Genomic DNA, 24,042 nt, shown 5'->3' with positions numbered 1-24,042 from the left:
ACGAAGACAGGAAGTCTGACTAGAAATTGCAAAATTCATCTGTATTTGATTTTTTATAATGACTTCATCTTCATTTTTGATCTAAGATACGCCTGTAACAATTCGGAGATGAAGTTTTGTCACTTTAGTATATTACAAAATAAGCCTTAGCTGTAATCTTGTGTTTTGAATATCTGTGTCATTTATTCTATCTTATTTGGGGCTAGTGTATATGTAAATAATTAATCAAACCTTAAACCATTGATAATTGTAATTATTATTTTGTACCAGCAGAGAGCAGCACAAACATTTAAAACATGGCTCAGGCCTTCTCAACCAGCAGATAAGCTTATAATATACAACAGCGTTGATATACTTATAGACTCAAAGGTGTGAAATAACAGTGAAAACAAATAAATACTGTGTGAAAGTCTTCGTCCACCTCTCAATGCTTCCAAGGAGTCAGACTTATAATGTTTTTTAAAAAGTGGTCCTGAGTAATAGTTCTCCAGGTTTGGACGTTGGCTGATTTTGTTTTTGTTCAGCCACTTAATAAGACTGAACCAGTTTTTAATTGTATCTTCAGGATGTTGTTACTATAGGACATCATTTGTTCCAATCCGGTTGTTCAGTCTGATGTCACTAGCCGTGTCTGGGTCTAAACTCCGCTGCAGGTCCATATATCAAACGATCACTGTGGCATTACTGAGAGTTGAAAAACTGTCTAAAGTCTTTCATCTTTAATAAAATGATCAGCGTTCTGCTCTACCAGGTGTAACAATTGAGTTTAACATCCAGGCATCCATGAAAACGGAATTTATGACATTTAACGGAGTTAGAAGTTAGCAGGGAGTTAGCTCGCTAGCTTCTATCTAAATACAATATAGCATGTCCTGACTGCGGGGTTTTGGAAACAAATTAAAACGTACAGCTCTGTTATCACTTCCAGCATAAATGAAGACAGAAAACTAAACAGCAGTAACGTTTGTAGGGTTACTGAAGTTGGGCTAGCTGGTATATAATGATGTGCTGCGTGACCGCTAGCGACACAGCTACGTTAGCATAATATAAACAAGCTAACTTTTTTTTCCACTCGATAAAAGTTACCGTGAGTGTTCTCGGTGGTCAGGAACAAATGTAATCGCATGGCAGGATGCTGTAAAAGGACCAAACTTCAGCCAGGAGAACAACTGAGATAATCCATCCACAATACGAGGTTAGTCATTCATATACTGCTGCATGGGCTGGGCTGTAGTTACATCCTAAGGTTTTAAAAACTGAGCTTAAATAAATGATTAGCGGTAATAAAAGCCGAGGGAGGTCAACAGTGATCACTGGTTCCATCTGTGCTGGGATAAGTGGGTCCAATACGTTAATACCTATAAACCGAATTTTCTCTTTAAAGCTTGAAACCACCAATTTAGTTAATTGTTTACTCCCGACAGAGCTTTCTCCTTTTATTTTATATATATATATTTTTTTTTTTCCTTTTTTTTTTTCCTTTCTCTTTCTTTCTATCTGTTTTTCTTCTCGTTTTGTTTCGTTTTTCTCTTGTAAACTGTGTTAATTAATGCCTGTAATCATCTTTATGAGGTAATATTGTAGAAATAAAGAATATAAAAAAAAAAAAAAAAAAAACAGTGATCACTGACTGTTTTAGGAGCTTTTTGAGATCAAATAGAAGAAAATACATAACATTAAACATGTTAACAACACAAAAGCCATATTAAACGCAGACTACTTTAGACCCGGAAGTAGGATTCGTCGCGTCATCACTGAACAACCGGATATCTGTAGCTTAAAACTATTTATTGTATCATGGTCTCTCCTAAAGTGTTTTTGTGGATAATTGACTCCGTTTACATATAGGGGCTTTTCCCATACTTCACTGAACAGGTATGTGCCACCCTGCCTAGACCTCTTGCCCCTCCTTCACCCCTCCCCCATCTAAAATTTTCTACATCTGCCACTGGTTGAATCTATGAAAAACAGATAAAGATATCACAGTCTGAAGAACATACATTTATAATTTTGTACTAACAAGGTGAGTCTCAAAGAGATGTTTGCTGAAAATTTGGCATGCCTTGCATAATGTGCAACGTGGGTCAAAAGACGAAGTGGCAGGCCTAAAAAATAACCTATCTACTATCTATGAAAGATGCATCTGGGCCTTCAGGTGATACAGTTCTGTATCGATGGAAGGAAGGCACCGTCAAGAAGACAGAAAAGAAATTTTGAGGTACGCCAGATTAAACAAGAACTGGACTGAAAATCCAGTGGGCACAAGTCAGATGGACTTGTGGCCACTCCCCCTTGTAAACTGTTATTCCACATTGTTATTTATTGATTTTTACATTTCAATAAATCACTGCACATGTTTCCTATTTTCCCAGCAAAATGTAAAGAAATGAAGGGTGACTCAATACTTTTTTATAGTACTGCATTGCTCTACACAAAAGAGGTAAAGTTGTGCAACTGTTAATTATCCTGTTGTCTGTAATTTTTATACTGCCCAGCTATGCTGTCAGCCTTTTGTCTTTTTTATCAGCATCATTCTTGCAAGTATGTCTAGGATTGCATACTATTGTTTGCATAATACTGTATGTCTTACTGAATTCCACACTTCAATATCCGAGCATCAGTCTAAAAGGTCACCATAAGCTGAGCCATCTGTGATGTTCAATATAAAGGCCTGTAGAATTTTAGATGACTGACACATTAGATTTAGATATAATCTGTCAGAGAACTAGTATGACTCAGAACTTCCCCTATGGTTTCATAATATGTGCATGTGAGATAGTCAAGAAAAGAAATGTTTAAATTTCAAGTCCAAGTCTCCCACTGAATTTATTAACAAGTTTTCTAATGCTTTGTATCTTGTTTTGTTTAATATAAACAAGACCTTAAACATAATTTGTGATCACTGTAGGCCTCTCTGGATTTTTATTAACACTGTTAATGGGCCGTGCATCTTTAATCTCAGTTTTTAAAACCTCATGGTCTAACTACAGCCCACAGGCTCATGGATTGCCAGGCACTAAATATTTATGATGTTTTGAATAATCAAGATTTGGATTCAATAATATTTGTATGGGTAGGTGACGCTGAGAATCAGGATTTTTTCATAGCCAGTCATCCAGACCATGCAGCAGGATATTACTGACTAACCTCATGCTGGGAACGGATCATCTCAGGTCAGTGTTGGGTAAGTTACTTTTAAAAAGTAATTAATTACTAATTACTAATCAATATTGTATTTAAAATACTTATCTAATTAGTGTGTCTGAAAAGCAACTTAATTACTCAATAAGTAATTTAACTAAATACTTTTTAAAATCCCTATAAACCTTGAGTGGACAAACAATAGAAATTAAACTCTTCGAATAATAAATATATTTTTTTAAAAGACGGAGACTCTACAGCAGCGGTCCCTAACCTTTTTTGTATGCAGCGGTAGCATCTCTTCCATAACGTAGCATGCAATCATTTTTTTAAGCTCACCTTCAGACTCTTTCTGTGCTGCTGAAGTAAAATCTAGTTTTGCCTGCTTAGCAGGAGTTGCCGCGGTGTTATCCATGGATGATGAACAAGGATCAAGTGTTCGTCTATGCTCTTGTGTCAGGCGCTTCAGTAGATTACTCGTGCTATTAACAACGGCCGATAGTTTTTTCTCCCCAAGAGATAGCTTACATATTACTGTAATATTCTTGTCTGCTTGTTTCAGAAAAGTGAAGAGTATGTCCATTTCATAAAACAGCCACTCGCTTCAGCCGAGTCCGACATCTTAGAAGATAAATTATTGAAATTAAATAATGATCTTCAGCGAGTTTAATTATTTTACAATGTAACGCAAGTACATTGTAAGTAACTGTAATTAAAATGCCTAAAAATGAACAGTAATCAGTTACTCTACTTTTTCAGTGGAAAAGTAATTACAGTAATGCGTTACTTAGTAACGCGTTACACCCAACACTGTCTCAGGTGTTCTCTTAACTGAACTTTGGTCCATTCTTTTCCCTGCCATATGATTGCATTTGTCTCTGTCCATTGGGGACTCTCAAATTAACTTTTTTTTGACAGGAAGAAAGCTAACATTCACCCCCCACTTATAATAATAATAATGGATTGCATTTATATAGCGCTTTTCAAGGAACCCAAAGCGCTTTCCTTAGCTCTGTAGCTAGCCATCAGGTAGCACACCATTATATGCTAGCTACCCCAACTAATGTAACCATAGTAACATTACTGCTGTTTAGTTTTCTGCCTTCATTTACGTCTGAAATGATAGAGCTGCATGTTTTAATTTTTAGTGTTTTAACAATCCCTCAGTCAGAGTGTATAGATTACAACGAGCAAGCTAACTTTCCATTCCAAGCTAACTCGTTAAATTTCATAAATCCTCTTTTTTATTACTTTATTGTAACATGTGGGAGATCAGACACACTGAACATTTTATTGAAGTTGAAAGAATTTGGGCCATTTTTAACTCTCAGTGATACCACAGTGTTTGAATTTGGGAATCAAAGAAGAGTTGAACCTTTTGGTCTTATGTGTATTGTGGTAGTATTGCTGGTAGTCAGTGTTGGGGAGTAACGGAGTACATGTACCGCCGTTACGTATTTAAAATACAAAATATGAGTAAATGTATTCCGTTACAGTTACAGTTTAAAAAGGTGGTATTTAGAATACAGTTACTTTGTTGAAATAAATGGATTACACGGCGGTATTTTCTTGTTTCATATTGTGGCGGGTCAGGACTGTTTGGGTTTTGTTCTGTTGTTCCAGGCGGCAGCGTTACAGTTGCCATGATTACAGGGTGACGCGCGCCCTCTCTGCGACTGTGTGTTTCCTGGGTGAGAGAGCGCCTTTTTGTTGTGCTAAGCTAATAGGCAGAATGTCATGGGACCAGGTCATTGTGCTGTTTAGTTATTACTTGGCCTCATTTATTTGTCAATAATATTGAGCAAAAAACCCAATATCAGCAGCGAGGACAGGTATACCCACTTGTCGTCCTTCAACCTCTGCCTGACTAGGTAGTGTCCCGAAAATAATAAAGGATTTATTGATAATTTGAAAATTTTCTGTGGAGAATATTGTCTTGTTGCATCTCTCATTTCTACAACTTTGGCCAAATTTATCAAACTCCCAAACCATGACTATCCAGAGCTGAGACCAGGAAGCAGAAATGCAATCTTATAGGGAAATTATGTACCCCGCCTACCTAAAGTGAGCGTCTGTTATCAGATGTTGACAGTATCAAAAATGTGTGGTACAACCAGTTAACATTTTACATGCTGGTGTTTGTCCATCAGCTAGTCTTGGAGAAGAGTGAAGTTGTAACACACTAAGTGTGAAACCAAGCATTATAAACAATGAAAAATGTCTGCATCAGCCACTGTCTGTGCTTTTCATGGTCTATTTTTAATATAGAAACCATTTATATGTTTCTACATTCCTTTAGTTTGGCATATCTAGTCAGTAATATACTACCTAGTAATATGGTATTATAGGAAATTTATATTTATGTTTTTTATTTTAGAAAAAACTATCTGAGGCATAAAACCAGATATGGGCTGTACACATTGTTCCCCACATGTACCTTTATTTCAGCATTTCAAGGTGATGTGGAGGGTGGAGGAGAGTAAATCAATGACAGGTTTAGAGCTGTAACATCAGAACATTGTGGACACTTAGCAAAAACTGATTGGACAGGTTTTGAGTCACGTTCCAGTCATTGAGAAATAAAGATATAAGATATATGACAAAGAGCTTGCCATGAGCCTTTGAGAGCCAACTAATATATTAGCAGTGTTGGGGAGTAACGGAATACATGTACCGCCGTTACGTATTTAAAATACAAAATATGAGTAACTGTATTCCGTTACAGTTACCGTTTAAAAAGGTGGTATTTAGAATACAGTTACTTTGTTGAAATAAATGGATTACACTGCGGTACTTTCCTGTTTCATTTTGTCGCGGGTCAGGACTGTTTGGGTTTTGTTTGACAGCTACGTTCTGTTGTTCCAGGCGGCAGCGTTACGGTTGCCAGGGTTACAGGGCGACGCTCTCTCTCTCTCTCTGTGACTGTGTGTTTCCTGGGTGAGAGAGCGCATTTTCGTTGTTGTTGTTGTTGTTGTGCTAAGCTAACAGGCAGAATGCTACAAGAATGTAGCATCATGGGCAGTGTAGTCCGTGTTGCAGGGAGAATGGACTGCCATACACGTTATGGGTCTGTGAGCGCGAGGAGGGAGAAAAAGGGGAGTGGAAAGGTATGAGTTGTCATCGAGGAAAAACAGGAGCTGGAAGCATGTAAATATAATAATAACCACTTCAGCCAAGAAGAGTGCCTGACGAGCCCAGCTGTAAGTAAGCTATTAAGACTCGACTGCACACCGTGTTCATGTTTTCCTCCGAAAACAATAAGTTCCGTTGGAGCAGCCTTTCAACGCCTCTCTCTGTCTCTCGCTAGCAAACTTGACCCACACAACAAAGTAAAGCTATTTTTCGGCTACGAGCTGACAGGGACCCCGCCGTATTAGTCAGAGGTCCCTTTACTACAGTTCGGAGTCGCGGACCTTCAGTAATAGTAATAAATCACACAGCAATAGTACATTCACGTTGTTGTAAAAAGCATGATAATATATTAAGTAATCCAAAGTATTCAGAATACGTTACTGTCATTGAGTAACGTAACGGAATACGTTACAGAATACATTTTGGGGCATGTATTCTGTATTCTGTAATGGAATACATTTTAAAAGTAACCTTCCCAACACTGTATATTAGTTACTATTTGTCACGGCTGGGCAGCAGTCGTGTGGTGAATTGAGAAAAGGATCCAAAATGCAGGCACTGGCTGGGGTGCAAGTGAGTGTTTATTTACAGAGGTGATAAGGTGACAAAAACAGGAGGAGCAGAGCGGGGAGTAAACAAACCTAAACTGGGGAAAACTAAAGAACTCAACTTAAACCAAACACGCACGGGAGGAGGAACAAAATGCACAAAGAAAGATGGCAGAGAGACGCAGACTGAACACCGGGTTACACAGAGTAATGCAGCCGGACATGGCATTAACCAGACGACACAATAGAGAGCGCAGGGAAACACAGGGCTTAAATACACAGGGAGTAATCAGGGAATGGGCCACAGGAGGGAGACACAGCTGGGAGCAATTAGGCTAACGAGACAGGGGAGAGGTAAAACTGAACACACTGACATGAGACATGAACTTTCAGAATAAAACAGGAAACTAACAGACACAGAGAACCAGACAGGACACTGAACTTGACAGGCAGACTCATGACCAGACACAATAACACCATGGACAGACAGAGAGAACACGGGCAGGCATGAAACAAAAACACTAACACATAGCAAACCTAAACAAAAGACAAAACAGAATAAACGAGAACAAAGAATAATATAAAGAAACACAATACACCGAGTCCTCAGACTCAGGACCATGACACTATTAGTTTGATGTAGACACAGCGTAAGAAAAATGTAATTCCATGAATAGTAAATCGAGTGAATGCTCAGGCAAATTAGAGACCCATCAGATGTTCCCAGTAACTCAAATTAAGACCGAGCCAGCTGTGTAAATGAGCTAACATTAATGCAAATGTTAGCTGCAGGGTTTTTTGTGTGCATAAAATAGTAGCATGTGGGTTACATGTTATCACTAACATGCAATTTGACATGAAATAACAATTTTCAATTTCGTTTTTCTTCTGACTGTTTAACCTAATAAAGCAAAGGAGACTTCCTCCTTAAAGAGACTTCCTTTGATTTTTATATTCTTTGCCTCCCAGAAATATATCAGATACAGTTATCTTGGAAAGTCAAAGAACATTTTATTTAAAACAAACAAACAAACAAACAAAGAAAAAACCCTATCAGAAAAATGTAACATTTTCTGAGGAAGTCTAATTAATTTGTTCTTTTGAACTAATGAACACATACCGCTTCTGTATCTTCGAGCCCCAGAAAGTGAATCAATTTGAATTTAAATCTTTGTAGTCCAAACACAACACTGGAAAAGATCTGAATATACATAATCACCTTTAGTTCATATATGCCTTCACTTGGCACGAAAGCTGCTCCTGCAGTTTCTTTGACAGCTGAGTAACAATTACATGGGTAGCCTACTTCTGTCTCAGCAATCATTTGTGTAAACTTAGCACTTGACTTATGTTGAATTAAATTGAAATGGCATGAAAGACAGTTTGGGTGGAGAAAGGCATCCATGAGCAATTTGTTTTTGTAAAGATGTGGGAGATAGGTGTTGGGCACTCTAAAGTGGGTACTACACTAGCTGCAGTACCACAGTTGATAGGTTTGTAGCTTGTACCTATCCGCTGGAACGTTGAAGACAATATAATTACACTGCAAAGCAAGACACAAGCAGGCTGGTTTACTCATGCATGAGGGAAATCTGGCTGGGGCCAAGTGTCGTCCCACCACCTAGCCTCCATCAGACTCTCAGCTAGGCTCCCCATAGCACTCCTTTTATTGTGGTTACATGAATATGCATAGGGTCATTAACATATAACATCTTACATAGGTATACATGTGAACAAAGAATACTGTGTGTGTGTGTGTGTGTGTGTGTGTGTGTGTGTGTGTGTGTGAGTTCAAGGTGTGACCCTGTGAAGACTCTGGTGCTAGCTGGTGCCAGGCGTCTAGCAGATCTATCTGAACAAAGGCTCTTATACTTAAACAGATATACGTGTGTTTGCTATACCATATATCAGCAAGAGAAGATACGACCTCTCCTAGGAGGTGTGTGATCTATGCCAGAACACTCTGTAGAGGGAGTGAACGCCCTCCCCCTTCATGCTACACAGAGCTGTTACAGACCTCCTAGGATGAGACATTCTTTCAATCTACAAATGATTATACACTTCTAAGCATATATGGTTAAATATTTCTAAGCATAAATGACAATCAACAATACAAATCTAACAACAGTAGCTGTACTAGAATAGCTGAAATGTAGTACAAGTCTGATATCAAGTTAAAAATAAAATTAGCAATCATAAATGTAGCTCACTAAGGGTTTGTAATGTGAAATATTTAGTGTGGAGTTTAAAAGTATTCAGATATAATTAAAATCAAATACAATCATAAACATAGAATATTTTCACATTAAAAGTGCCACTAAGGCGGTATCTGATTAGATGTGCAGTTATCTAAATCAATCTCTCTTGAACCAGCTTACTCAGGTTCAAAGGTTTGGCTGTGCGATTCTCTGGAAAAGGTTTCGGTTTCCCTGAAAATGGTTCAAAAACTTGAACTGAAACTGTTGATTGACTGCCTGTGTCTACACCGGCGTGCCAATTTCATTTTTTAGTAGTGTTGGTGAAACAAGATAATGCAGATCCAGCATTACTTGTTCATTTAAAAGGATGATAATTTGAACTAGTAACTGATTATACTGACCATGAAGAAAATGATTCTTAAAAGATCTGTATGATTTTATACTTACAAATACTTACTAGTAATACCATCTACTACTCTATCTACTGTGGAGTGTAATTGTATTTTAGTGGGGTTTTTTATTTTAAAGCTTATAATTAAATCATTGTTTAACATAGTGTGTCATAGGTTTCCAGCATTTTCTTCATTTACATTCATGTTGATATATCAAAGGGGATCAGTTGCATTATAGCACAAAATATTCTCCCAACATTATTTCCACCAGTTATAAAGACTCTTCGTAGTAAATATCATTCATTCTCACATTTCTCCTCTTGTTCTGAGCATTTAAAATTTTTTCTTTGGTTTTTTTAACATTTAAATTTAGACTGGGCACCAACTCAAACATTCTAATGCGGTGATGAAAAACTTCACTTTCATGTGTTCAAAGTGTGCTGGCTTATCCTCATCACAGTGAGCCAGTACATCTCCCTAGACTGTAGACATCTTGTGCCGTGCGCAGCGCTGTGGATAGACGTGTGTGCCTGGAGTGTGACTGTAGGTGACTGATAAGATTAGTATGGGTGAGGCCACAGAGAAAGAGAACTGGATGTGTTTCTCAGGAATTAAGGATGTGTTGCTTTGCCAGGGGCTGGCAAGTTTAACAGCACTTTTGCAAAGTGAAGATAGTGAAGTCAAAACTAAAACACAAAGACAGAAGATGAGAACAACTCTGTATGAGTACTTGCCTTATTCCTAATTTTTTTGTGTTATTTTTTTTTTAATATTTGTCACATTTACACATTTCAGAACATCTAACAAATTTTAATATTTGTCAAAAGTAACATAAGTAAATACAAAATGCTGTTTTTTTTAAAAAAATGATGAGTTCATGTTTTTCTATGAAGAGAAAAAAGATATCTAAATGTACCTGGCCTTAAGTCGTGTACTTGACCACTTTTTTTGGAAAGCTTCAAAGATCAGTTTCAGTATTCACACCCAGGTCTGATTACTGCCATATGCTTGAATAAATAAACCACCTAAATACAACCTGTCTGACAAAGTGAAGTAGACTAAGAGAGGTCAAAAAGCAACACATCAAAACAGGATCTAAAGAAGCAGTTGAAAAACAACATCTATCAGTCTGGGAAGAGTTACAAGGCCATTTCCAAGGATTTATGACTCCGGTGACCCACAGTGAAAATCAATATCCACAAAAGGCGAAAACTTGGAACAGTGGTGAACTTTCTCAGGAGTGGCTGGCCACCCAAACCTTCTACAACAGTGCATCAATGACTAAACCATTAGGTCACAACAAAACCCAGAACAACAGCTACAGAACTTAAGGCTTATCTCGTTTCCGTTATGGTTAGACTTCATGAGTCGACAAGAAGAAAGAGAATCAGAATCAGAAGACTTTATTTATCCCCAAGGAGCAATTAACAAACAACCGAGCAGCATAAGTTGAAGATAAAGACAATAAGAACAGGCAATAGGAGTGAAATAATAAATACACAGAATATACAGTATGTACAGTTTTAAAATTACACAGACTGGCCTAAAACAGCATCCATGGGAGAGCTTCAAAGCAAAAACCACAGACGTACAAGACAAACGCTGAACTATGTGGAAGTTTTGATTCCCATTACATTTGGCATAAAACTAACACAGTATTTCATAAAATGAACATCATGAGAATATTCAAAAATAGCAGTGGTAGTAACATAGTGTGGGGCTGCTTTGCTGCTTCAGGGCCTGGAGGCCTCACTGTAATTGATATATTCTGCTCTCTAATAAAAAATCCTGAAGACGAATGTCCAACCATCAGTTCAGGCTCAGTGCAGTGGTTGAAAGGACATCAGTTTCAGCTTTCCTTAAAGGGGAGAAATTACTCCACTGTAGTTCTGAAAGGAAGAAAGAAATGAATTAAGCTTGTTAGGTGAAGTCAGAGTGGCTTTAATGTTGTGAATTACACATTCAAGCGACAGATTAAGCGACAGACTCCTGGTTTGATTTTGGAAGGACATACAAATCCTTTGTTGTTGTGTAAGGGAGATCATTTGATGTAAAAATTTGCCAAATCAAACGTGGAGCTACCTCCTGTGGTGACCCCGACTAAATAAAGGAGCAGCTGAAAGTAGCTTTGTAGGTAAATTCAGAGTGCATGTATAATAAGCTGTGTGTTGGCTTTACACAAAGACAGTCAGCTATTCTGTTATGGAAGAAGTAACAGAGAAGGGTTGTTCAGCTTTTGGCATCGCATAAATGATGAAGATCTTACTGCCATGAATGTGAACTGAAAATAAAATGGACAGAGAAGAATAAGTTGGTCCTTGAATAATTTCTTTCTTTCCAGGCCGTTTTTAAAGTTTGGCATGAGCTGATCAAACCATGTGGAGCTGGATAGCACTGTCCCAGTTCAAATTTCTGGGAGTGATCATCAGTAAGGTCTTTTCTTCGACTTCCACTGTCACCAGTAACATGACACAACAACCCCTTTGAGAAGGCTGAGGAGAATCAGACATCAACTTCTACCAAATGCACAGGGGAGAGTGTGCTGACAGCACCTGATGGCATGGCTTTTTATCAGAACTGCAGAGAACATCATAGGCACACAGCTTTTCTAGAGAGAAGGGCCAGTGAAGGGCCTCTAATATTATTGGAGACCGCAACCCTCTTTGAACTGCTGCCCTATGGCACACATTGCAAGACTTAAAGGATGTTGAACAGCTTCTTTTCCCACAGTACTTTGAAGATGCACCACACCTTAAATACCTCTTTGTGATCTCATTAGTACCTAATTTTGAATCTTTGCAAACAGAGGACTTTCCCTCTGGTGGCCTTTACAGAGAAGATACATTTAAACCTCACTGTCAGGTATAGCAGGTGTGGCAGTGAGGTTTACAAAAAAAAAGAAAATAACTGCAGATTTCACATTTCAGCTCTACGCAGTGGGCTGCAGGCGAACCTTTGGCGAGCTGGGCTGCATGTGTCACACCTTTGCTTTAATGACTCAAAATAAAACTGAAATTTGTCTGCAACCCAAAAAGGGGGAAGTGAAAATGGAAGCGACACTCAAGCATAAACACAAGTAATTTAAGTAATTTGAAAAAAGTAAACGGACCTAAAGCTCTGAATCTGTTATTTTGAGAAGTGTCATGAACCGAAGTTCCGAGCGCAGGCAGGACCCAGGAGCAGAACACACACACTAGGGAATGAGCGAATAAAGAAAGTAATCTTTTTATTGAAACTAAAGGTGTCCCGTGAGGGTAGCCAGAAAAACAACGGGTGAAACCAGATGAAACCGAGGGACCGCACAGGGAACGCCGAGAGCGGGGCTGTGAGAGGCTGTAAAACAAAAAGAGAGACAGATTACTGGGGTGCGGAAAAAAGGCAGCATACGAGGGAAGGTGGAGTGTGCGTCTCACGGTGATAGCCGGGCCGAGAGAACCAGAGGGGGGGTGGAGCTCCAAAAGGGGTCGAGACGGCGAAGCTGAATGTGAACCGAATCTCAGGCGGACAGGTGGACAGGCAGGTGGCTCAAAAAAACACGCCGAGTTGTGATCTGGGTACACAGGGAAAGAAAAACAGTGTTAGGTCCGATGGAGAGTTTGTCATACGAGTTCTTTTCCGCAGGCGTACGTTACCGCTGAGAGGCGACTACGGACTGGCGTGGAGCAGCAGGTAGGGCAGGATTAAATAGTCCACCTGGTGATCGCCTGGGATGGGATGCAGGTGTGGGGTTAGCAGCCACGCTCGTGGGCGTGGACATCCCAGCAGCACCCCGGACGCCGGGCCGCGGACCATGACAGTACCCCCCCCTCAAGGGTCGCCCCCAGGCGGCCGGCCGGGACCCCGCCTGCGGAGAGAAGCACGGAAAGCAGAGATGAGACGAGGGTCCAGAACGAAGGAGCGCGGGACCCAGAGGCGGTCCTCGGGGCCGTATCCCTCCCAATCCACAAGATACTGCCAGCCGCGCCCGCGCCGGCGCGCATCCAGGATCCGCCGGACCGCATAGGCCGGATGGCCGCCGACGAGCCGGGCGGGAGGAGGGGGCTCGGAAGGAGGGCACAGGGGGCTGAGGCGGACCGGCTTAAGTTGAGACACATGGAACGTGGGATGCACACGCCGAGAGGCCGGAAGCCGGAGCCTGACTGCCACCGGGTTGATGACTCGGTCCACTTCGTACGGCCCGATGAAACGGGGAGCCAGTTTGCGGGACGTGCCCCGGAGCGGGATGTTCCCAGCAGCCAACCAAACCTTCTGTCCCGGCTGGTAGTCAGGGGCTGGGGTGCGGCGACGATCGGCGTAGTGCGCCTGTCGTTCCTTTGCGCGCAGGAGGGCGCGGCGAGCGCAGCGCCACACACGTTGGCAGCGCCGGAGGTGATGAGGGGCCGACGGGACGGAGAGGGACAGGTCCTCTTCCGGGAAGAGCGGAGGCTGATACCCGAGGGACGCTTCGAAAGGAGAGAAGCCGGTGGAGGACGAGGTGTGAGTATTGTGGGCGTACTCCACCCAGGGCAGGTAAGTAACCCAGGAGGAGGGGTTTTGACTGGCTACGCATCTCAGCATAGTCTCCAGCTCCTGATTAAGGCGTTCAGTTTGCCCATTGGATTGCGGGTGGAAACCGGAACTCAAACTGACCTTGGCGCCGAGAATGGAGCAGAAGGTCCTCCACACTTGTGAGGTGAACTGGGGACCGCGATCGGAGACAATGTCCAGGGGAATTCCGTGGAGCCTGAAGACTTCCGTGACTAACGCTTGGGCAGTCTCAGCAGCCGAGGGCAGCTTGGCTAGCGGGACGAAGTGGGCGGCCTTAGAAAACCGATCCACAACGGTGAGGATGACACATTTTCCAGAAGAGGTGGGGAGACCGGTAACAAAGTCGAGCGAGATGTGAGACCAGGGCCGGTGGGGAGTAGTGAGTGGGTGGAGCTGGCCCATGGGATGTTTCGTGGATGGTTTATTACGAGCGCAGACGGCACAGGCAGACACGTAGTCCCTCACGTCCCGTAGTAGCGATTTCCACCAGAAGTGTCTGCTGAGGAGGCGCGCCATTCTGCTCACGCCCGGGTGGCACGCGAATCGTGCTGTGTGGATCCAGTGGATGACCGCTCCCCGGGCGGCGGCGGGAACGAAGCGCCGTCCCGGCGGTCCGGTCCCTGGGTCAGGGTCCCCTGGGAGCGCTTGACGAATGGTCTCCTCAATCTCCCAGGTGAGAGCACCCACCACGCAGGAGGCAGGCAGGATGGTGGCGGGGGGGGGGCGCCTCGCTGTCGGGGGAATACAGACGGGAGAGCGCATCGGGTTTGATGTTTCGTGACCCGGGACGATAGGAGAGTGTGAAGTTGAAACGGGCGAAGAATAGGGACCAGCGAGCTTGACGGGGATTTAACCTCTTGGCGGTTCTAAGGTACAGTAGATTTTTATGATCCGTCCATATAACGAAGGGCTGTTCGGTCCCCTCAAGCCAGTGACGCCATTCCTCCAATGCGAGTTTTACCGCTAGGAGTTCCCTGTCGCCGATGTCGTAATTCCTTTCTGCGGGGGTGAGTCGGCGTGAGAAAAAGGCGCACGGCCGGAGTTTGTTCAGGGGCCCAGACCGCTGGGAAAGAACCGCCCCGACTCCCGCGTCAGATGCGTCGACCTCAACAACAAACTGTTTAGAAGAGTCAGGATGGGTTAGAATGGGTGTGGACGTGAATAATCGCTTCAATTTAGCGAAGGCTGCGTGGGCCTCAGGGGACCATGTGAAAGACGCCTTGGGTGAGGTGAGTTGGGTGAGAGGCGCGGCCACCTGGCTGTAGTTTCGAATGAAACGGCGATAAAAATTCGCAAACCCCAAGAAGCTCTGAAGCTTCTTTCGTGTCTCCGGAACCGGCCATTCCAATATGGCTTTGATCTTCACCGGGTCGGTCTTCACCTGCCCACCAGCGAGGATGTAGCCCAAGAAGGAAATGGATGAGGCGTGGAACTCACACTTTTCCGCTTTTACGTACAGTCTATTTTCGAGCAGCCGTTGTAGCACGCTCCTCACATGGATGCGATGGTCCTCGAGCGTCTTGGAGAAAATCAAAATATCATCCAGGTAAACAAAAACAAACACGTTCAGGAAATCCCGTAACACGTCGTTGACTAGGGCTTGAAAAACCGCCGGGGCGTTCGTTAACCCGAACGGCATCACTAGATATTCAAAATGCCCTAGTGGGGTATTGAAGGCGGTCTTCCACTCGTCGCCTTCACGTATCCGTACCAGGTGGTAGGCGTTCCGCAGATCTAGTTTGGTGAAGACCGTAGCTCCCTGGAGTGAGCTAAAAATAGAACTAATGAGTGGGAGGGGATATTTGTTTTTGACGGTGACGTCATTCAGCCCCCTGTAATCGATGCACGGGCGGAGCGTCCCGTCTTTCTTTCCCACGAAGAAAAAACCTGCAGCCACGGGAGAGGATGACGGCCTAATACGTCCTGCAGTTAGCGACTCCTGGATGTAATTCTCCATGGTTTCTCTTTCGGGGCGAGACAGGTTGTATAATCTGCTAGAGGGCAGCGAAGCTCCCGGGAGCAGATCGATAGCACAGTCATATGGACGGTGAGGCGGGAGTGAGAGCGCCTCATCTTTACTGAACACCTGCTGGAGATCGTGATAATCGGGGGGCACGGAAGAGAGGTCCGGCGCGGGTGGCGGGGCGGGCCTCCGTTCCGTTGAGGCGGAGGGAACGGCTGACCTCAGGCAGTTCGCCAGACAAAACACACTCCAGCTCGCGATACTTTTTCCGGCCCAATCTATGTGTGGGTTATGTCTCTGTAACCAGGGGTAGCCTAGGATAAGCGGGGTGTCAGGAGCAGGAAAAGTGAAAAAGGACAGCTGCTCTTGGTGGTTACCTGATGTGATTAACCGTACGGGCGCGGTTTGGTGAGTTATGTATGCAAACACTTGGTTGTTTAATGTAGACGCAGGGATGGGCGGTTCGAGTGGAGTAAGAGACACAGCTAGCCTCTTAGCCAGCTTCTCATCCATAAGGTTCTGTTCCGCCCCGGAGTCCACTAACGCGGGGCATGTAAAAGTCTGATTAGAAGTCACGATAGTAACGGACAGTAACAATCGGGGTCTAGTAGTGCTTAGAGTGCTGCCCACCCGTATCCCCGGACTCACCGGTGGGCCGGGTCGTTTGGGCGGACCGGGCAAACAGCGATGCGGTGACCGGGCCTCCCACAGTACAGACATTCTCCAGCCCGAAATCGGCGTTCCCTCTCCTCCGGAGAAAGCCGAGAGCGTCCGATCTGCATGGGTTCAGGCGGGGGCGGCGACGGAGAGCGCGCACACGCAGCTGGGGGCGGGGGCGGAGAAACGCGAAACCCGGGGCGCAATACGGAGCCCATAGGCTTAGACCGCCGCTCGGCATCCCTCTCCCGCAAGCGTCTGTCAATCCTACGGGAAAGGGAGGCCAATTCATCAAAGGATCTGGTCTCCTCGTGAAAAGCCAGTTGGTCCTTCATCTGGTCATTTAACGACCGTAAAAAAACCCCACGAAGAGCCGAATCGGGCCAACCCACAGCGACCGCTCGAGTACGGAATTCAACGAGGTACTCCGCAATACTGCGCCGCCCTTGACGGAGCCCCAGCAACTTCTGCGCGGCATCGTCCTCCGATACCGGAGGGGAAAACGTAGCCTGGAACTCCTCCAGGAAGTCATCGTACTCGCAATCACGAATGGGGTGAGAACTTAAGTAGGCTTCAGCCCATGCTAGAGCACGCCCCCGTAACAATCCCACGAAGTGGGAGATCTTAGCAGTATCCGTGGGGAACGCATCAGGCGTGCGACTGAAAAACAAGGAGCACTGGAAAAGGAACCCCCCACACAGGTCTAGCTCCCCGTGGAAGGGTTCCAGCGGCGGAGGCGACACGCCGCGGTGCACGGGGTCGGACGGCCTAGTTTGTAATTTATTCTGAGTGTCACTGAGCTCTTGACAACGGTCTTGGAGAGACTGGAGCTGCTGATCGTGGCGACCGAGGATAGCGCCCTGTTTATTAATAGCGGAGCGGAGTGGATCTGCTGGGTCCATACTGGCCAGTCCGTACTGTCATGAACCGAAGTTCCGAGCGCAGGCAGGACCCAGGAGCAGAACACACACACTAGGGAATGAGCGAATAAAGAAAGTAATCTTTTTATTGAAACTAAAGGTGTCCCGTGAGGGTAGCCAGAAAAACAACGGGTGAAACCAGATGAAACCGAGGGACCGCACAGGGAACGCCGAGAGCGGGGCTGTGAGAGGCTGTAAAACAAAAAGAGAGACAGATTACTGGGGTGCGGAAAAAAGGCAGCATACGAGGGAAGGTGGAGTGTGCGTCTCACGGTGATAGCCGGGCCGAGAGAACCAGAGGGGGGGTGGAGCTCCAAAAGGGGTCGAGACGGCGAAGCTGAATGTGAACCGAATCTCAGGCGGACAGGTGGACAGGCAGGTGGCTCAAAAAAACACGCCGAGTTGTGATCTGGGTACACAGGGAAAGAAAAACAGTGTTAGGTCCGATGGAGAGTTTGTCATACGAGTTCTTTTCCGCAGGCGTACGTTACCGCTGAGAGGCGACTACGGACTGGCGTGGAGCAGCAGGTAGGGCAGGATTAAATAGTCCACCTGGTGATCGCCTGGGATGGGATGCAGGTGTGGGGTTAGCAGCCACGCTCGTGGGCGTGGACATCCCAGCAGCACCCCGGACGCCGGGCCGCGGACCATGACAAGAAGGGGATTAACAGGAAATGTAATTTCTACATTTTTCCATCATGTATTCTGAGCAGTAACACATTGCCTAATCATATGTTGCATCAGTCTGTGACTTCTATTATGTGCAGTATTAGTAGTCGTAGAAACAGTAGTAGCAAAAATCAGTATAATAGCACCACCCACACATTGGTGTTATGTTTAAGTGTGCAAACTCTGGGACTTGGAGTTTGGTTTCCTTGTGCATATTTCAGTTTCAGAAGATTGTTAACAGAATTTTAAGGATTTGTGGTTATCCTTGCGGATACTTATTTGCCAAGTTCATAGATTACACTTTCAAGCTGTTTTTAAAATATATTGGCAGTTAAATCATACACCAGTAGAGAGCAGTATAGTTATTTATAACAAGGCCTGTGTTTTCTTTAATTCTTTAAAAATTATAGCAGATTCTGGATTATCACAAAGGAAAACATGATCATTGTGATCATATGTCCGTATCCATGCTGCAGCCTCATTATCACACAGAAACACACAGAATCTAATAAACAATGAACTATAACTTGGAAATCTAGGAGCTTAAGATAACTAAATGAACTTAAACATAAACCATAAACCATCAAAACATTTAAAAACTCAAAATGATGGGTCAAATGACACAGGATCATGAAAAAGCCAGATTCCTGGGGCTTCAGGGTATGTTTACAAATGGTATAATGTCCACTGTGGAATGAATCAAGTTGTTTGATAAATCTTTTTTTATTTTATTTTTTTATTTTAATAATGTATAGCAATTGTGGCTCCAGCAGATCCCAGGAACAACATCTGAGATCTATGTCCAGAAGAACACAGTCCTAGGAACTGGACAGATTCTGTGCAGGACCCTCAAGCTCCCAAGCCACCAGTAGAGGACCTGAACTTGAAGGATAAAGATCTCCTGCAGGAAATTTTTAAAAAAAATATAATATCTCTAAGGAAGTCTGTGGGCATCATTTTATAATAGACACAGAATAATATATGCACATGTTATTCACACTAAATAATAATTTTGCAGCACATCTCCCCAGTTTTTGATGCACTCATGTGCTACGGGCCACCATGACTTTTCAGTCTGAGCGCTGTTAACTGCTAACATGCAATCATGACAACACAGGCTGAAGCAGCCAGGAAATTGAATCTAATAATTTGTGTTCAGTTTTTATAAGGTGCATGGGTTTTTGACATAGTCCAGAAACTCAAATTATTCAATCATGGATACAAATTGTAGAAACAAACCACTGTACACCACTGTGTGCATTTGCAAATATGCAAAGGTATGCTTGGCTCAGAGTGATGCAAAATTGATCATTAGAGGCTGGACTCTTTGCAGACATCTACGTCCCCTCTAGTTTATTGTGACTGCTTCAGCTTGTCTCCATAGTCTTGTCTGTACATGCATCCTTCAAACTGATTAGAATGTGGCATTAAAGGAGCTACTCGTACATGTCTGCAACTTTCTGTGTTCACAGTGGCTAGAGAGTACAAGGCCAGGATTATCCTCAATCTCATGGATGGACATCATGAACAAGAAGCTGTTCCATTTTTAGTGTTTCTAAAAGATATATAGATACAGCACCAGCTTTATTCTCCCAGCATAATAAAAATGAAAATTCTGTATTTGGTGTGCCACCCCAATATTTTTAGTGGCACCCATATGGCCACTCCTGTGTAAACAATTCTGGAGGCACCCTGCATTTAAGCAAGCAGGACTTGCCATCAGATTGGACTGATCAGTTAACAAACAAGACCTAACCTCCTTTGGATTTAAAAAAAAAATCAATCTATTTTTGTTTCTTCCCAAAACTAATGAAGTAACTGTAGCCAATGTAAATACGATCTGCATTAAAATCCTAGATTACATAGACCTCAGAGGGAGATGAGAATAACGGACGCCTCACCCAATGACCTTGCTGGGAAAAACTCCCTCTGCTCTCCGACCAATTGCCTAATTAATGGGCCTGGCGGCTGATAGCTCTGAATTAGTTTGCAAAACAAATGAGGGTGGCTGCTGCACCACTGAAACCTCTGTGGGGATGGGCAGTGAAGGAGGTGCTGTCATGAATGAACAACAAGACCCATACTTCTTTCACATTTGAGGAATAATTTCTATTTCGTTGTGTTTTATACCGATAGTCCAGGGGCTTTATTCCACTGATAAAAGAACAACGATTTACAAGCACAAAGGAGCAACAGGAGGGGTTTAATGTTCCTCCACCACAGTTCAACACAGGTGGACATTTGGTTTATCTGGAGGTTGAACCGGTGCCCACAGAGCCATTTTAGCCCTTTTTGAAAAAGAACTTTTTGCTTATACATCACAGGAGGTGTGTTGCTGCTGCTAAATACAAAGCGGGTAAGACATTAAAGGGATTTTCAGGTGCCACTTGATCAATAGAATAATGGGGGTAATTATCCCTCGAGTGGAGAAAGGTCTGCAATTTAAATGGACTGTTTGAGGCTGGAGTTTAGCCATCACTAGATTAAGTCCAGTGCGGAGGTGTCTGTTGTCTCTGTGCATGTAACAGAACCAACACAGCATCCTCCAATCATATTTGCTGATCATGCTTCTCATGAAGTTTGAAATAGAGGTACATGGTCATTTTACTGGAAAGCAGTCATCCTCCAGATAGAACTGAATGTGCTTAGTTAATGTCATGTGGAATCTACCTACTAGATTTTTACTATCATTTCACTAGAAGGGACAACAACGTCATATACAATTAGACAATGTTTGAAGCAGTTTGGGGAAGGTCTTAGTGAGGATCTCCCTCGTACCAGCAAAAGTAGGCAAGAAAATGAGAAAGAGGAAGGGGCAGTAGGGCACAGACATGGGAGCAAACAGGCTTATAGGGCAGCCAGAAATTCAAAAAAAGCTATCCCCAAACATGTTGTTCATGTGGTAACAGAGGAAGCTTATTTGTCCCAGTCCATGCAGTTAAGGCTGTAAGTTTTTGGACAAAGACACATCATTTTTATCATTTTCCTTGTGGTGTCCACCTCAGGGTAGCAATCAGGATGTGACTGAAGTGATGAAGGCAAAAGGCAAATCTAGTACTAGTGAGGTGGACTACTGTCCATTGACTGGTGGCAACCAGTGAATTTAGGGCAGAATGCTTTTGCAGTTTTCACCATCTTAATTTCCTGTGTTGTCATGTCGATATCTTTTAATAAGCTCTAAATTTTGAAAAACAAACAGCAGTGACTAAAATGTAAAAGTTATTTCATTTCATCCACAAGGGGAAAATAAATGCACAAAGTTTCAAGGAAGTGCATCCAGCAGTTGATGGATATTTCTTGCCTAAAGTAGAAATGTTTGTGCAAAATAAATTTTTTCAGAGTGCAGATTGATCACTTTGCAATGCTGTAGGATGAATACCGACTTTTTTTCCATTAAAAATAAAATATAATTTCCATTGGTGTCATCATTTTGTGCCCTTTTGTGTGTCGCTTTATCACCAAGAAGCCAGTCCAAAGCACGTTCGTGTCATGAGACAGTAATTTGTTGCTCTGGCCAGTGAGGATTTTCACGTATTAGCCATTTAAATCACGTGTTACTTAAAATCCACACAGAAATTCGACCCTGGTTTAACTCAACTCTCAACATTTTGGCCTCTATCTAAATTTTACAATTATTTCAAAGGTAATAAATCATCTCTTGTCAACTTGAGAAGAAGAAGGAAGTTCAGCAACAGGAAAAAAAAGATGGAAAAATATATGAAATTTCCAGTGGGCATAAACATAGCGTCAAATGACAAAAGGTCACATGGATATCCAGGGCAGGTTTACCTTTCTGAAAATGATTTGAAACATCATACAGCTGCTGCCAAATACAGCAGTCCCAGCTCTGCATATCTTAAATCAGCAATACTGTTGCTCTTTACAGTGTACAGAAGAATCAGCTCATCCCCTTCTACTCTGTGTACCGGTCTTGGAGATCACCCGAACTTAATGAGCTGGTGACCTTTCTCAGCATCATTTTGCAGACAGTCTATTGCAAAGTCATAATCTACACAGCAATACCAGATTGTGTGATTTGCATTTATATTGATGGGTTGGGAGTGTGATGTGATTGATGCATTGGCGGTTGCAGCGGCTGCAGTCTGGACAGGGGCTGATAAATGACATACTGTATCATCTAGGGGCCTTTTGGTCTCTCCAGCCAACTCAAAACATATTATTTCTGTTTCACATGCTGTCCTGATGAGGGTCCCAGAGGTCGCAGTGTAGACTGAGGTCAGTGTTGATGATCAATCAGCAGCTGCTGGGAGGCGATATCAACATAAGACATAGAGGGACATTGCTGCTCATTCTAACTGCTAATGACAATAACAAACATGTTATTAATGGGTGGCACAGCAACCAATGAAAGCAGTGTCACACATACATAATTATCCTTAACAGAATACTTTTTAAAGGGTGTCACAGTATGAACATAAGTAAAACTTTCAATTCTCTAACAGCACAAAATAGTTTTTAAACAACTATAAAAAACAAGTAATTCTTATATCAAAAGGCAGCATGACAGTAGAGAAACGGGTTTCTCATTAGCACCCAAATCTGCAGATCTCAGAGCCTAATAGAAAGTTTCAGCTCATCGTTAACAGTCAAACTATACAACGTACCCTATGTGCAGCTACACGCAATTAGCAACAAATTGTTTAAATATAGCTGTATTTTCCTCAGAGACTGATAAAGACCAAAAACTGAGCTAAAAGAGACTCAAACATTGATGGCATAGGGACCCCAGTGCCTCTGTCCCAAAGACTCGTCAATGATGCCCTGGCAACCATCACTTACTAGGAAAAGGTGTGTATTCAGGTTAGCAAGCATTTGCTGGTAGTTGCTAATGTGAAATTGTTTGCAAAGAGGTATATGGTCATTTGGCTCTCGGCGAAGGCAGTCGCACTTTTCTCCTCTCCTCCTTCCCCTTATCTTCCCTGCTTAGCCTCTTGTGTCCTTGTCTTGTTTCGTGTGTATTACTTTCCCTGGAACACTCTCTCACAGTCTGTTCTCTAAAACCTAAAAGAGAATTATGGATTTGATCAACTGGTCCACTGCATGTGGCGAATAAAATTTGAACTTGAACTTAGTGCTGAACCAAAAATCGTGCAATTTTAGACTTTTTTTTCTTGTGAAACAATATTTATAGGGGTTTGCTAACCTGTCTCTAGGCCTGTGTGAGTGAAGCCTTAGTCTTCATCACATTTGGCTTGCCTTTGAGGTTTTCACTTTGAGAATTTTCTCACATAAAAGTGAGAATTGGAAGATGTAAATCTCACCTATGTTTAGCTTGTCCACATTTGTTTTAAGTGCATCTAAAGCTTCAGCCTCATGCTCACACACTCTCCTGTCAGGAAATGGTTAAACTGATTTTCTCTGGCAGTTAGCGTCTGTCAAAGAATGAACACTTTGTGACACCTCTAATTCTCATCTGAGTGACACATGATTTCATCTCCTATCTTTTTGACTTTTATCAATTTTCACTTGTTGGCATTTTTGTCTTGTGTGACAGCAAAATTCCACATAAAGCATGCTGCTTCAGGCTTCTGTTTCTTGTTTATGTATTGCTGCATCAAGTGTGTCATTTTGCAGTGTAAAATAACATCTAAAAACCTCAAACTGCTTAAATAAAACAATCAATATTGGCCCAGCATGAACATTTACTGTGTTTTGTATCATTTGGCTTTAGACTATTAGACCTTGGAATCAAACCATTAAATCAAACAGATCTTAATAAACCTGAAGCGTCCCAGTAGCTATGCTAAATATATGCACAGTGCATATATTTAAGCTCCAGTTTGAACACATTCTCAATATAGAGTTATGTGAGAATGAAAATGCACCATCTATAAGTTTTTACATATCAGGACATAATAAAAAAATAATCTGGTC

At 42.8% G+C, this 24,042-nt stretch overlaps 1 long non-coding RNA gene across 1 annotated transcript; it reads left to right on the top strand.

The window, feature by feature from the left end:
* Positions 1-131: 131 nt before the first annotated feature.
* On the top strand, positions 132-19,380 carry LOC309709632. Its single transcript, XR_014277558.1, has 3 exons — positions 132-1,195; positions 3,078-3,184; positions 18,903-19,380. It is a non-coding gene; the product is annotated as an uncharacterized lncRNA (long non-coding RNA).
* Positions 19,381-24,042: the final 4,662 nt, after the last annotated feature.

The sequence above is a fragment of the Aulonocara stuartgranti genome (genome assembly GCF_965226115.1).
Source record: "Aulonocara stuartgranti genome assembly, chromosome: 7".
Classification (NCBI taxonomy): domain Eukaryota; kingdom Metazoa; phylum Chordata; class Actinopteri; order Cichliformes; family Cichlidae; genus Aulonocara; species Aulonocara stuartgranti.
Note: the sequence above shows the minus strand (reverse complement) of the source record. Positions and strands in the feature narration are given on the sequence as shown.